We start from the raw sequence: 14,489 nt of genomic DNA, 5'->3' as shown, positions 1-14,489 counted from the left end.
TAAATATATGGGTTATAGTGGATGTTGCTACTGAAAAAGGCTGTTTTTTTTTAGGACGCGCCATGTGGAACCGATAAGAAATCGCATGGATCGACAAGGCGTTGCGGCTACTTTGCTAAATTATCGACGAATGACGCAGAGGCACTCAAAAATAACCAAACGCAACTTCTAATATAAAAAATAACGGAATAGAGCAGTGTTGATAAAAAGTTCAATTATAATTTGAGATGAGAGCATAATAGCTCACAAATATTCCCCAAGCATTGCACAGAACAATGCACGATTTAAACGGCAACGATGAAGTTTTCAGTGGTGCTGTCTTATCATGGATGGTGAAACACTTCAATGGACCATAAATGTGTGCAAACAATTACAAAGTGATCCACCCTAAGAAACAATACAATTTAACAAGTACGCAGTGTATAACGAAAAAAAAAGCTTAATTAATTGAGAGTACGTTCCGAAAAATAAAAATTAATTATTTTGGATCAACTAACTACACTAGCGGCCAAAAATGTAGAAGTTGATTAAAATAGTTTCCAGTTGCAATAGTTGTTGCAAGTTACCAGATGCATTTTAAATAACTACTGTTGATGATGAAATTGGAACAATATATTATCTAGAATCTCGGAATTTCATCACATAATCTTAGGTTAAAAATTGGTTCACCTATTATTATTCAGCGTAATTTGAATCCATCTTAATTATGTAACGGTACACGTTTGGTAATCAAAAATATTACTGTAGCAACCATTTTGACTTGAAAATTTAATGGAGAAATGGTCTTCTTGCCACGTTTTCCAATGATACTGCCAGATGTACAATGCAATACAAAAGAGCTAAATCAATTTGAATTTGAAAATGTTTATAAAGAAAAATTATGAATATTACTGTTAAAAATTAAGAATGATCTACCTTCTTCCATTACTCAAATGTTATCAACTAACAACTTTGAAAATTACTCATTAGTTACCAACTTGAATATAAAGTTTATAAAAAAAAAATCAACATAACATATTTAATATTTCTTTGAGCTTAATAACAAATCGATGAAAAGTAGTATCAATAATATTCTAATTTGGAAGTAATCCGCGGGGTTATTCTTACACCGGCAATAACGTTTTCGTTTTTATTCATAAATACAATTTTACTGTATTGAATAGTTTATAAATAATGTATACCTTAGCCACAGCAATTCGTGTACGAGATCCTCTAGTAACCCATTAAAAACGAGTTTTTTAAATGTTCCTTCGGATATAAAAGGTGCCACAAAATCTTTGTGGGAGAAGTGAATTCGATAACCATAATAATTGTCAAAAGATAAATGCGTTTAGTTGAATATAATCCAAATTTTTTTACGCAACATTATTCTATTCATTTCACTCAAACTTTTTCATTATAAACTAATAAATTAAGGCCCACTTTCTCAATACACCAGCTTTGACTGACAGAACCGTTTTCGCCAAGTTGTGGTTAGCTTACCTACAAATAGTTTGATTATTGTGAACAAACTTGCATTGTGAACACGCATTTTGCATGGGAAACAACAACAGTGTTGATATGACAGTCATAAAAAAATAAAACAATATGGCGATATGACACAATATGACACCTTGTGAATACTCAAATAACATATAATGAGAATGAACGACAAAAAAGTCCGCGTCCGAAAGCCATTTATGCTGCTGATTTTTACTTAAGATTTTACAGCGGACAGGTGTCATTTAATTTTCTGGTTAGAAACTAATCAAGGCTCCTTTATTCGGAACTGTTTACCAGAACTTAACTGACAGAATGTTGCTAACCAGATATTGAGAAACCATTTTTCAACATGTTGCCGATAAAGTTTTGGTTAGGTCCCTAACGACCCTTAAATGCCAAATGAGCTGTTCTACCTCCATTTAATAAAGCTGCTGCGATGCCAGATGATGCAACGGCCATTGGGATGCCAATTCTTGATGGTACCTCAGCAAGGATTATCGAAATAAGGAATGTTTTGCTAGTTCCAACTACCAGAAATATGCGGTCGAAATTTGTTTTTGGTTTGATTGCTAAATTCTTGCTTGTAGCTTAGTTGCTCTTTACACGGCAACACTATAATTAGAACTGTGTATACTGCACAATCCAGCATCCCTTATATAGTAAATCTTTAACTACGAATTCGCTAACTAGTTGCTTCTGACAATTTATCGTCGATTCGATTTTGTTCTATCATCCGTGTTCGTCACACTGCCCTCCACCTATTAGAAATAACTTCTTCAGCCGTCCTTCTCTTCTTGGAGTTAATTCTATCTGTTTTCCGGAGACCTAGTTTCTGATACATTCCTTAACTTAAAGCTGACTCGAGATTTCATTCTTGATCAGAATTTAACTCCATTGGAACACCGAATCTCGTAACCCACTTGCCATGTAATCAAAGCTGTTTACTGATGGTAGTAACACAATTTTCTATTATTTAGAATGGAATTATCAGGAAAGTCGTGAAAACTCCCGTTTGTATGAGCTACATAAAAATAAGTGTTATAAAAATGGCCGCTTTCCAGTTTACCTCGTTAAATCTGCAAATGGCACAAGATTATTTTAATAATTTAAATCCATTAGCTCAGCGTATTGCATCTGATATAACCACTACAAAATCATCATATGGCACGCTCTGGTATACTTGGAAAGCAACTCAACAAAATGAGATCATTAACGAAACTCTAATAACACCGGAAATTTCTTTGAAGTACTTGGAAAATATGTCTCTGTCTGCTTCATCGTTATCATCAAATTCATCTTCGTCTATCTCATATTGTGCTAGTTTAAGTACAACAAGTGTCAAACATATTTTGCCGTCGTCTTCAAAGAGCAGAGGACAAAATTATTCGCCCAGTGTCAATAATAGTAAATAATAGTATATATAATCGAATTCGTTAACTGATAATATTAATTTGCAGACTCAAAATTTATTGTCCAACACTTTGGTTGCACGCGCTAAACACACAATACAATCACATCAACTTGGAAAATTAAAACCTCCATCGTCTCCACCGCCACTTCCTCCAACTACAACCAAAAAATTGACGAAAACCGAAAATGCTGAAAAACAAAAAAAAACAAATTGAAAACAAATCAAGTAAAGGCTACCAATGAGAAAACGAATTATATTTATGATGGAATCAACCTCCATACATATACCGCTCAGAAAGTGGCTCTAAAAATTATTTATGATGATGTATTAGGGGCATACCGCGATGAACATTCGCAACCTTTCAGTTATCGCACAAAATCACAGATTGATCTACAGAAGCAGTATTATGAAGCTGATTTGGATGACATAAATCTGAACACTAATTTTGATTATAAATGCCCTACTTCAAACGAGCCGAGAAATGGAAATTTGGCTGAAAATGTAGCTCTAACTAAAAACTCTGAACGCTTACAAAAGGAGTTAAAGAGCACCTTTAATAATCATTTGGAGATTTCTAGAAAAAAAAAACGACTAATACCTATATCGCCAGAAGTATTCAAGATTCCACCTGCTAAGGCAACTCAAGCGCTTTCTTCACGAAATTTTAATAAGTGTAAAAATAAATCGAGCAAATATTTGTTGAAAGAAAATGTTGAAAAGCATACATCCGAAGACTCATTTTTACTCGACTTCAAACCCAAACAATCAAATTTGAATTATGCCGTATATACAGATGTCTACTTTGAACAATATGGTCGCCTGGATGCAGTGGCACGCAGAAGAAGAAGCTTCAGACCTGTCAGTACGCTGCACTCCGGACTATCACGGGATGCCTCTTGATGTCTCCAATCGAACACCTAAATAGTGAGGCCCTTATGCTTCCGGTTAAGGAACACAACGAACTCCTCTCCAAACAGTTTCTGCTAGGGTACTTTCGTAGAAACCACTCCTGTAGTCGCCTGCTTGTAGCGGAGCCGCCTCCTAGGAACATCAAGAGGTCTTTCCTTGATTACGTCGACGACATCAGACAGTACGCCGACCGGACTTCGGACGCTATGAACTTCAGACAGGCACTGACCACCATTCACAGTGGAGCCGTTAACACCTTCATCGACTCCCTCTCAGTGAATGGCGTACTATGAGTCAAACCACCAACCACCTATAGCAGACGTAGAGCTCGAGTTGCCTCACGAAACCAGAGTGACCCTCGCGCAACTTCGTTCTCGATACTGTAGCAGGTTAAACTCCTACTTATCCAGAATAGACCCCGACATACCAAACACATGTCCTGCGCGCAATGATTCTCCGCATGACACTAACCACCTCTTTGCATGCCCAACAAACCCCACTCATCTAACACTCTTCTTCCTATGGTCCGACCGCGTCGAAACAGCTCGTTTCCTTGGCCTCCCGTTAGATGACCTTGACGACAACGAATCTGGAATTAATCACCCAAACGGGGACCGTTACAACAATAACAACATATGTCAGTACTGTTAATTTACATTTGAGTTTTTACATTCAGAACTATCCACTGATTGGAGAAAGACGTAAGCAGAGCTATTGAGAGGAGGAGATGAGATCAGATGACCGTCACTTTTCTTGTAGGGTACATAACAAATGTAAACAAATAGATGTGTGAACTGTCAATGAAAACTCATCGAAAACACACAATGTCGGTCAGAACGACTTTGGTTCCACAATCCACAAATTTTGTTTTCAAGAGGATTTCAATTCGGTGCGAACATAGTATTAGGACTGGTTACTTGTAAATTTATACAATGGTCGATTTTGCTGGCTCTAATGTTAATCGATACTTATCGAAAAATGCAATCTCAAAAAGCCGGCAAGCATTTAAATAAAGGAAAGGTTAAGGCTAAATTAGATTATTCGATACACAACTATAGAACAGTAAAAGCAATATACAAAAGAACCTTTCATATAGAAAGAAGTAACGTTTTCATTAAAATTTTATTTAGATGTTTTTATTGTGGATGTTCTAACACATTAATTTCAAATCTAAATAAGAAGTAAATAATGGTAGGCCGTAAGATTTCTGACTATAAACCAAAAAGTCTACACAGCATATTGGCTGGGATTTAGAATAGCAACCCCCGAATGAGTTTAAGCTTGCTAAGTTAATAGGTAAAGATAGAGGAGGTTCTCCAACTTAGGGATATTTATACACATAGCTGTCGGTGACTTATGGTTTGTGAATCATTTGTATTTAAATTACCGGGAAAACTTTAGTATAACGTCCCACGCTTTCGGGGATAAAATGGGTATGGTCGGATAGAGGAGATCCTCCAGATCAAGAATATATATAGATATAGCCGCGGGAAACTTATAGTTTTCGAGATATTTGGGTTTAAAGTTCAAAATTTCGACTATTTAAAGTACGCATTTTTCCCATTTCGAATGAGTTATACACTTATATTTTCCACTTTTATATCCACTAACACTTCACTAATTCGTTTGTACACATGTTTTTTACATTATATAGTGCAAAAATAGTTTAATTTAATAATTAAATTATTGTTGAATTCTATTAATTCTGACAATAACAAAAGGGTTGCAAAATTTCAAATAACCAGTGTTACCTTATCGACATCTTTTGTAATTGAACTGAAAGAAATTAAAACAGATAATACCCCAAATGCAGGAATCCAAAACCTAGAGAAATAAACTATAACAAAGCATTGATGTTAAGTATTATGTTATACCCTCTATGACAATAATCCTTTTTTCTTGTAGAATTTCTTTTTGCGTTGGCGGCCTTCGGCCGCGCTTCAAAAAAAATAACCCTGGTCGGTCCAACACCGGGGTGTATCAAAATATTTTTCGTGCAGAACTTCTTTTTGCGTTGGCGGCCTTCGGCCGCGCTTCAAAAAAATAACCCTGGTCGGTCCAACACCGGGGTGTATCAAGGTTTTTTTGCGCAGAACTCCTTTTTGCGTTGGCGGCCTTCGGCCGCGCTTCAAAAAAATAACCCTGGTCGATCCAACACCGGGGTGTACCAAAGTTTTTTTGCGCAGAACTCCTTTTTGCGTTGGCGGCCTTCGGCCGCGCTTCAAAAAAATAACCCTGGTCGATCCAACACCGGGGTGTACCAAAGTTTTTACGCGCAGAAATTCTTTTTGCGTTGTTTCCTGTATCTAGGGCACAATCTCTGAGTTTATTTTATTTTTCTTCGTTTACAAAATATATTAGTATGGCAACACTGATGTTTTGACATTCACAACCATTTTGTTATTGTCAAAATTAATAAAACTGAAGAATGATTTAAATATTGAAATAAAGCTATTTTTGCAGCATCTAATATAAAAAAAATTTGTAAAAACGATTTAGTCAAGTGTTAGTGGATATAAAAGTGAAAAATATAAGTGTATAATTCATTTTAAATCGCAAAAATAAGTACTTTAAATAGTTGAAATTTTCAACTTTAAACGTAAATATCTCGAAAACTATAACTTTCCCGCGGCTATATCTATATATATTCTTGATCTGGAGGATCTCCTCTATCCGCCCATACCCATTTTATCCACGAAAGCGTGGGACGTTATTCTAAAGCCGACCCAAATTACCAATTTATAGTATGCAATTTTTCGATTTACGAGGAATTTTACGCTTATGTTGTTTTATATTGTATATACCCACTAAACAAAAATGTGCGTGTGTGAGACATTCTGAAATAGCATTTATTAGTTTTACAATTTTTGGGCTTCAAACACAAATCTCTAAAAAAAAAATCGATATAAAACGAAGAAACGGGGTCTTTAAATTGTTGAATTTTTGACCTTTAAATGCAAATAGCTCAAAAACGTAAGTCAACGGCAACTATGTATTTATATATATTCTAAGTCTGTAGAACTTCTTCTGGGTCGGCTTTAGTTAAGCATCCCACGATTCCAGGGTTAAGAGGAGTATGGTTGGATAGAGGAGATTCTCCAGATCACGAATATATATAATTATTACCGCCAATACAATACCATAATTTATCAATAGAAGGGAATGAACAAAATTATAGTTCATGTATTTGGGGTATAATCCTCTTTTATTGTTCATATTCGTTTTCAAAATATAAATATATATATATAATAGATATGGCAACACTTGTTAGATGTCAACATGGAACCCATTTGTTATTGTTCATATAACGAAAATTGTGTAAAAATAACATGCTTTTTTAAAGCAAATATTTAATATAAAATAAATATGTAGAAACATTGTAGTGAAGTGTTAGTGTATAATAAGGGCATAATATAAAAGAAAAGTTAACCATAAATCGAGAAATTGTAAAATAAAATTTGTGAAATTTCAACTTAAAATGCAAATATCTCGAAAACTAAAAGTTTTCGGCGGCCATTCCTCTATCCAACCATACCCCTATTGAAGCTGAAATCGTGGGATGCTAAACTGAAGTTTTCCCCTTCTAACCGTACATACCCATTTTAACCCCGAATTCAGGGAATGTTTTCTAAATCCCAGCCAATAGGAGGACTCAAAATCTTTCTAACGCCGTATACCGTAACCGGATCCAACTTTTAAAACGCGAGATTCTCATTACAAAAGCCATCTATTGGAAAAATAATGGATTTCTGGTGAACTGACTATACAATTTGAAGAGTACGAAAATATGTCAAAAATATTTTCCATATATGCATATGAACATATTCAAACATTTGATTCGCTCCTTTATGAAGCACTATTTTAAATATTACTTTGGTAAATTTATAGTTTAGGTCCCCCAACTAAGGAGGCCTCAAAACTGAAATTTTTTTAAATCGTCTTATTTAGACGCGAATATTACAAATCCGAGAGCGGGCAGTGAATTTTTTCAATAATTTTTTTTCAAAAAAAAAACAAACCAAAAAAAAGGTTTTTTTTTTTAATTTTTTTAATACACATGCATTAAAAATAAAAAATTGTGATACATTAAAATTAATTATTTTATTTTTTCCGCTGCTGAAAGGAGTTTGGTGCAAAAGAGCTATAAACACCCCGGTGTTGGACCGACCAGGGTAATTTTTTCACAAGAAAATGTTTAACGCACTGAACTGGTAATTACAGCTAATTTATCTGAATTCTGAAGAACTTTTCCGCTACAACAAGAACAACAACTAAGTGACTTGAAAAATATGTGTAAAGTGCGTTAAATATATTTATAAATATACACATAGCCAATAAAGTCTGCGTTCATCCGACACTATTTTTTAAGTGAAGTAAAAGCAATGTAAATAGGTATTTCAGTTCAAATTTTGTACATGTATTTCTTTATATTCTTAAGTTCAAAATGCAAAAACAAAAATTTTATATTCCTTTTTTCATTTTTGAGATAACGGGATTTTAGTGTAATAACAAGTAAATAAAGGCACCAGAAAGTCTGCGTTCAGTTAGCTTGAATTGGAAATACCGTTATTTCTCATGAATTTGTTCCTTCATTTTGCGTAGATTCTATTGTGTTTTGTGGCTTTTGCCACAAATTCAAAGTCAAGAGGGAAGTTCAGGCATCCATCTCGAGGTGCCCGCATGTGACACAGAAATATTTTATGGAGGTTATGAAGAATGGCCGTCCTTCCGGGACATGTTCACTGCCGTATATATCAACCATCCAAAATTATCAAAAGCACAAAAATTGTATCACCTCCGATACAAAACAAAAGGTCAAGCAGGCGTCATAGTTAAACAGTTCGCACTAAATGACGACAATTTCAATTTGGCTTGGGAAGCTCTAAAAGCAAGATATGAAAATGAAAGAATATTGGTCGATAAACAAGTAACGACACTTATAAACTTGCCTAAAATTCAAAAAGAAACAAGTGAAGAATTTATTAGACTACAATCCACTGTTTCTAATTGTTTGTCGGTTTTATCGACACAAAATATTCCCATAAACAGCTGGGACCCTATACTGCTAAGCATATGCACCGTCGCATTACCAGAAAAATCGTTACTTTTGTGGGAGCAATCGCTCTCATCTCGAAAAAAATGCCCAACGTGGCAACAGATGAAAGACTTTTTAATAACCCAATACGAAATCGCAGAAAGGGTAGATAAAAAAATGGTCAGAACGAAAACCGTTCAACACGACCCAAATAGAAGCTTCCACAGTCCCCAAGCCAGTAGCAACAACAATTTAAATAAAAGCTTCTTCAGAAATCAAACGTTCACATCTTAACAGTACAAACAAACGTCATGCGAACTATGTACAAGGGGGCATAAGCTCAAATCTTGCGAGAGATTCAAAAAATTGAATATTATCGACAGAAACAATTTTATAAAAACAAAAAGACTTTGTACAAATTGCCTATCACATGCGCATACACTTAAAGAGTGCGAAAGCAAATTTAATTGCGTTTATTGTCATAAACGACATCATTCTATGCTTCATTATAACAATTTTTCCAGATCACCCCCAAACAGCGCAAATATGAAAAGAGCCACGGGTTTAGTTGCAACAGCGAATCCCGAAGTGCGAAATCCCGAAAATTGCCAAGAAGCACCATGCTGTTCAAAGGCAATAAAAACCCAAACGCTACACAGCGAAAATCAAAGTAGAGTATATCATCAAAACAATCCAATTTTAAAATTACGGGAATGGGCGGAAGAGTAGTTCAAAACTCAAATAACATCTGTCCCATTACCCTAATTTCTCCCCAAGCGGATAAGCGAATTGTAGCAGAAGCTATAGTCCTTCCGCAACTTACTAACATGCTTCCAAGCTATCACATAAATAGCAAGCATTGGCAAAAGGTTTCACACCTGAAGCTAGCAGATCCCGACTGCAACGCCCCCGCTCAAATAGATATTCTAATAGGCAGCGATCTCATAGCACAGATAATACTCGAAGGTATTAAGAAAATTTCAAATACACTATTGGCACAAAACACTATATTTGGTTGGATTCTAAGTGGACTAGTTCCTGAACCAGTTTCCACATCAAGAACTCAAGTTGACGAAAATTCAAAGAATACCTTAATTCACAATCAAGGAAATTTCGGGAGTTAGAAAAATGCCACCTCATATCAATTACAACTCTAGAAGATCAGTATTGTGAAGACTTCTACAAAGCCACAACTACTCGATCAAATAATGGCCGGTACGTCATACGACTACCACTAAATTCACAATGTTCCACACTGCACGAATTGGCAGAAAAAACAAAGCCAGAGTCCCTTCTGACAAGATCAGTTTTAAAAACACAAATATGTGACTTTTCGACCCCGCAGGATGGCTCTTGCCAATAATGATACAAAAATCCTACTTGTCAAATTAATGCATACGCACTTTAATATATATCAAAATTGTCCCAAAAAAGTCGAAAAATTGACACATAACAAATTGTCCTCTAGTAGCTTACTTTTTCATAATATAATCATATAAAACAATTTAAAAATAAAGTTAAGCGATCCCCATACTCCCAATGCGATACAATAACGCACCAAGCCTTACAACAAGCAAAGGTCGCTCTAATCGCATATATCTAAGCCCTCCTCGTATTGGTGGTTTATGGGAAATACTTGTAATACTTTAATACAAATCCACTTAAAAAGTAGCCATAAATCATAAATCTTACGCTCGCAATATCCCTCTTCAAAGGTTTCAATGGAGCACCCATTCCGGCCATATCTGAGCTAGGCGTGGAGTCGCCATCCTATAAGCCGATAATAAAGTAATAGTAGATAACCGGCAATAAAATGAATAAACAAAATTATACCATCTAATAATACGTCGTCACAACCACCAATCTAATAAATGCAAAACAACGTTGCTTGCTTAACGCACTAACTTTCAAATCGAAACACATAATATCCATTTCAAAATCAAAATTCCATCCTACACGTACAGGTAAATATGGATCTACCACTACTGCATTATCATGCATACCGCGCGCTCTGCTACTCCAACAGTACGCCGAGATACCTGGAACGTTTACTGCAAATATGTGCAACACTAGGCAAAATATTCGCTTAGGGGGCCCAGGATGTTTAAATGAGCTAAGCCTCAGTAAATAACCACACCACTCTACTCGGAAAAACTGGCGCACCCTAATAATGCCCACCACATTCTCACCAATACACCACACCAGATGACACCAGATAGGACAGTGTACAACACACCAGAACACCGCGCGTGTACATCACCAGCTAACAAAAGGAATGATCAGCGCAGCTTTTCCACCTCATTCGAAGTAATAGCGATCCTGCGCGCAACTCAATTTTTCAAGTCTACACTGCGCCGCGTCAACACCTAAAATTCTATATTATAAATTGTTCAATATATAAACATGTATATTAAGGAATTTTATTGTGTACAACGTCATAATAAAATTCGAATAATAAACTAAATTGTTCAACTAAATACAAATAATATTTTAATTCTTTAATTGTTTGGTTGCTGTTAACGTGGGATGTGCTTCTTAATATATCGGGTGCAAGTTTTTATTCACTAGTCATTTCATCTAAAGCTACACTGTTGCACGGGGTTTTTCCTGTTAACTTAGAGCAATCAAGTTCTTCAATCCGAATACCGTCTAAAGATCTCACACGACTAAGTGCTACATTAGCTTGTTCAGCAGCAAACATTCGCGAGTCTAGATAAACAATTGCATGATCAACTGTACAACCTTGCATCTTGTGGACGGTTGAAGCCTAATTCAGGATTACTGGTAACATTCGTCTCTCGGCAGTTCCATAGCTATATTTTACTGGAAATTGTATCGATACCGGTTTAATCGTGTGCACACCATCTGAACCGAATCGCACACCATCGGTCAATATTTCTGTCAGTTTATATAAGGAATTTTTTTTTTCGCTTTTTAGTTTGAAGTGGTTTAAAAGCGTGTTTTTTAATTTTTTAAACCTATATTATTTTTCTCCTTTTAGCTTAATGTTCTTTAAGTTCATATTTTTTAGTATTTTAAACCATACTTACTATTAATCACACGTAGTTTTTTCACTTTCTTTAAGGATGCGTTTGAGTAAATTTTTTATTCAAATGACAGCAGGGATCGTTGATGCTTTAAGCTGCATAGCTTTAGGGGCATTTTTGGATAGTACCTGCTTTTAGCTGCATAGTTTTATAGTCGATGTACGATTTCGTCCATTTTCAAAGTGTGTTATAGGAATGGCTGGGTAACCTCACATAACAAAATTTGGTTGACATTAGTTCGATAGTTTCTAAGATATAGGATTTCACCTAAGGGTTGGCGGTGCCACGCCCATTTTAAAATTTTTAGCGTCGTATTAAACCAGCAGAAACACCGTGATAATACATTGTCCAAATGCAATATATTGCTAGCCGAGTTAAAGTACTTGAAGCTGATTTGGATGATATAATCATTGATTGTTTGAATGACAAATCTACTTATGTACCGAGCGGAAAACTTTCACAGTCCAAGCGACCATCCAGACAAAGGCCAAACCAGCTTTAAGTGGACAAGTGGATATAAGCAGCGTACGTTATTTTAGTTGCTTTCAACATGGCATCAGAATGCTTGTACGGCTCCCAGACGTCCACCGAATTCATGCTTCATGTGTTCCGAAATCGGCCACACACGCCAAAACTGTCCTCGTTTCGCTGCACCAGGAAACAACCGAATATTGCTGCCGCTGTAGGAGATGATGCAAATCCTGAAGTCCGTCAACAGGCAGAACGATTTTCTTCAAATAATTTGGTGAGTGTTGCCTTCCTCAATAAAAAAAAGTGCACTTATATTGTATAATTTCTCTTTTTGCTTTATTTGATACTGGCGGTCCCATTAGTTTCATAAAACGGTCTTACGTGTCATAATCAGTAAAACTCAGCAGTAAACAAAAGTTGACACAATATCGTGGAATCGGTAATAAACAATTAAAAATTTATGGTATTTTCACATGTAAATTTATATTTTGTCAGCACAAATTGCTCCACAATTTTTCTATTTTGCCAGATTCAGGTGCGGTTGTACCAGTGCTGGTTGGGCGTGACCTTTTAAACAAAATGCAAATAGCATTGGGCCAAACAAAGACAATTAGTTTTAACCCAAATGAGTTATTTAACATAAGAGCTCAAAATAAGTTTTGTTCGTGCACTTCGCTTTCTTGATTTATATAGAAACCCACTAGCTAGTTGCCAGTCTGCTACCACTGTACAATATATATGCACAATTAAATGAGAAGGGCCGAAAGTTAATGTTTACTCAATGAAAATTAAATCCCGTGTACACTAGTTCGAGAAGACTTTCGTTTATGGCGAAGTTGGAAATTCAAAGAACAATCGATGAGCTATTGGCTCAGGGAACCCTAACACACAGGAACACAGGTTGAGATCCAACTTTATAACGCTCTAGCTTGTCTCCTCGACGATAAACACACCAACACTTTACATTCGCAGTCGAATTGAATGCACCCAACACATCGTCCGAATGGTCAGAGAAAAACTTTAACTTTTAAAGAGCTTCAGCGGAGTCATCTGAACAGAGAATCTGATTTCATCTCATCTACACCATGACTCAAGAAACGCGTTAGATTTGAACTTTTAATTCCCTTTTCAAATTATCAATAATTTTGATAACGTTCTTCGAGAAAGAAGTACGTGTGGGCCTCAGCAAGTCAGCTTCTCCTAGCCTACAAGGAATGCTGAAAGGAATCAAGATTGATAAAATACAAGAATTTACTTTTTTCGGGGAAATTTTTTAAGTGAAATGATTAGAATAAATGAAATTAAGTGAATGGTTAAAAGGGATTCTGAATGCGAAAGTTGTATTTGTTTGAATTTATAAGTACAAAATATATTGATTTTGAAAAATGAAGTGTATACAAAAACGAGTCGTGTTAGTTAGACTATTAATAACACTAGAACGGTTTAACCGATTTGGCTGAAAATTGTTGAGGAGATAGCTTAGAACTTAAAAAAAAAATAATAATAATTGCAACTGCAAGAGTACAGCAATTTTTGTACATATACATAAATATATGGGTTATAGTGGATGTTGCTACTGAAAAAGGCTGTTTTTTTTTAGGACGCGCCATGTGGAACCGATAAGAAATCGCATGGATCGACAAGGCGTTGCGGCTACTTTGCTAAATTATCGACGAATGACGCAGAGGCACTCAAAAATAACCAAACGCAACTTCTAATATAAAAAATAGCGGAATAGAGCAGTGTTGATAAAAAGTTTAATTATAATTTGAGATGAGAGCATAATAGCTCACAAATATTCTCTAAGCATTGCACAGAACAATGCACGATTTAAACGGCAACGATGAAGTTTTCAGTGGTGCTGTCTTATCATGGATGGTGAAACACTTCAATGGACCATAAATGTGTGCAAACAATTACAAACTGATCCACCCTAAGAAACAATACAATTTAACAAGTACGCAGTGTATAACGAAAAAAAAGCTTCATTAATTGAGAGTACGTTCCGAAAAATAAAAATTAATTATTTTGGATCAACTAACTACACTAGCGGCCAAAAATGTAGAAGTTGATTAAAATAATTTCCAGTTGCAATAGTTGTTGCAAGTTACCAGATGCATTTTAAATAACTACT

The 14,489-nt window shown here is 35.6% G+C and overlaps 1 long non-coding RNA gene and 1 pseudogene across 1 annotated transcript; both read left to right on the top strand.

Annotated features, from left to right (window-relative positions):
- The first annotated feature begins 2,163 nt into the window (after positions 1 to 2,163).
- Positions 2,164 to 3,849, top strand: LOC138857985 (uncharacterized; annotated as a pseudogene).
- Positions 3,850 to 3,998: 149 nt separating this feature from the next.
- On the top strand, positions 3,999 to 8,363 carry LOC138857986 (uncharacterized). The gene is made up of 2 exons (XR_011397246.1): positions 3,999 to 4,983; positions 7,926 to 8,363. It is a non-coding gene; the product is annotated as an uncharacterized lncRNA (long non-coding RNA).
- Positions 8,364 to 14,489: the final 6,126 nt, after the last annotated feature.

This window comes from Bactrocera oleae, chromosome X (assembly GCF_042242935.1).
Source record: "Bactrocera oleae isolate idBacOlea1 chromosome X, idBacOlea1, whole genome shotgun sequence".
In the NCBI taxonomy this organism is placed as follows: domain Eukaryota; kingdom Metazoa; phylum Arthropoda; class Insecta; order Diptera; family Tephritidae; genus Bactrocera; species Bactrocera oleae.
The sequence above is the reverse complement of the archived record's forward strand: the minus strand, read 5'-3'. Positions and strand labels throughout refer to the sequence as shown.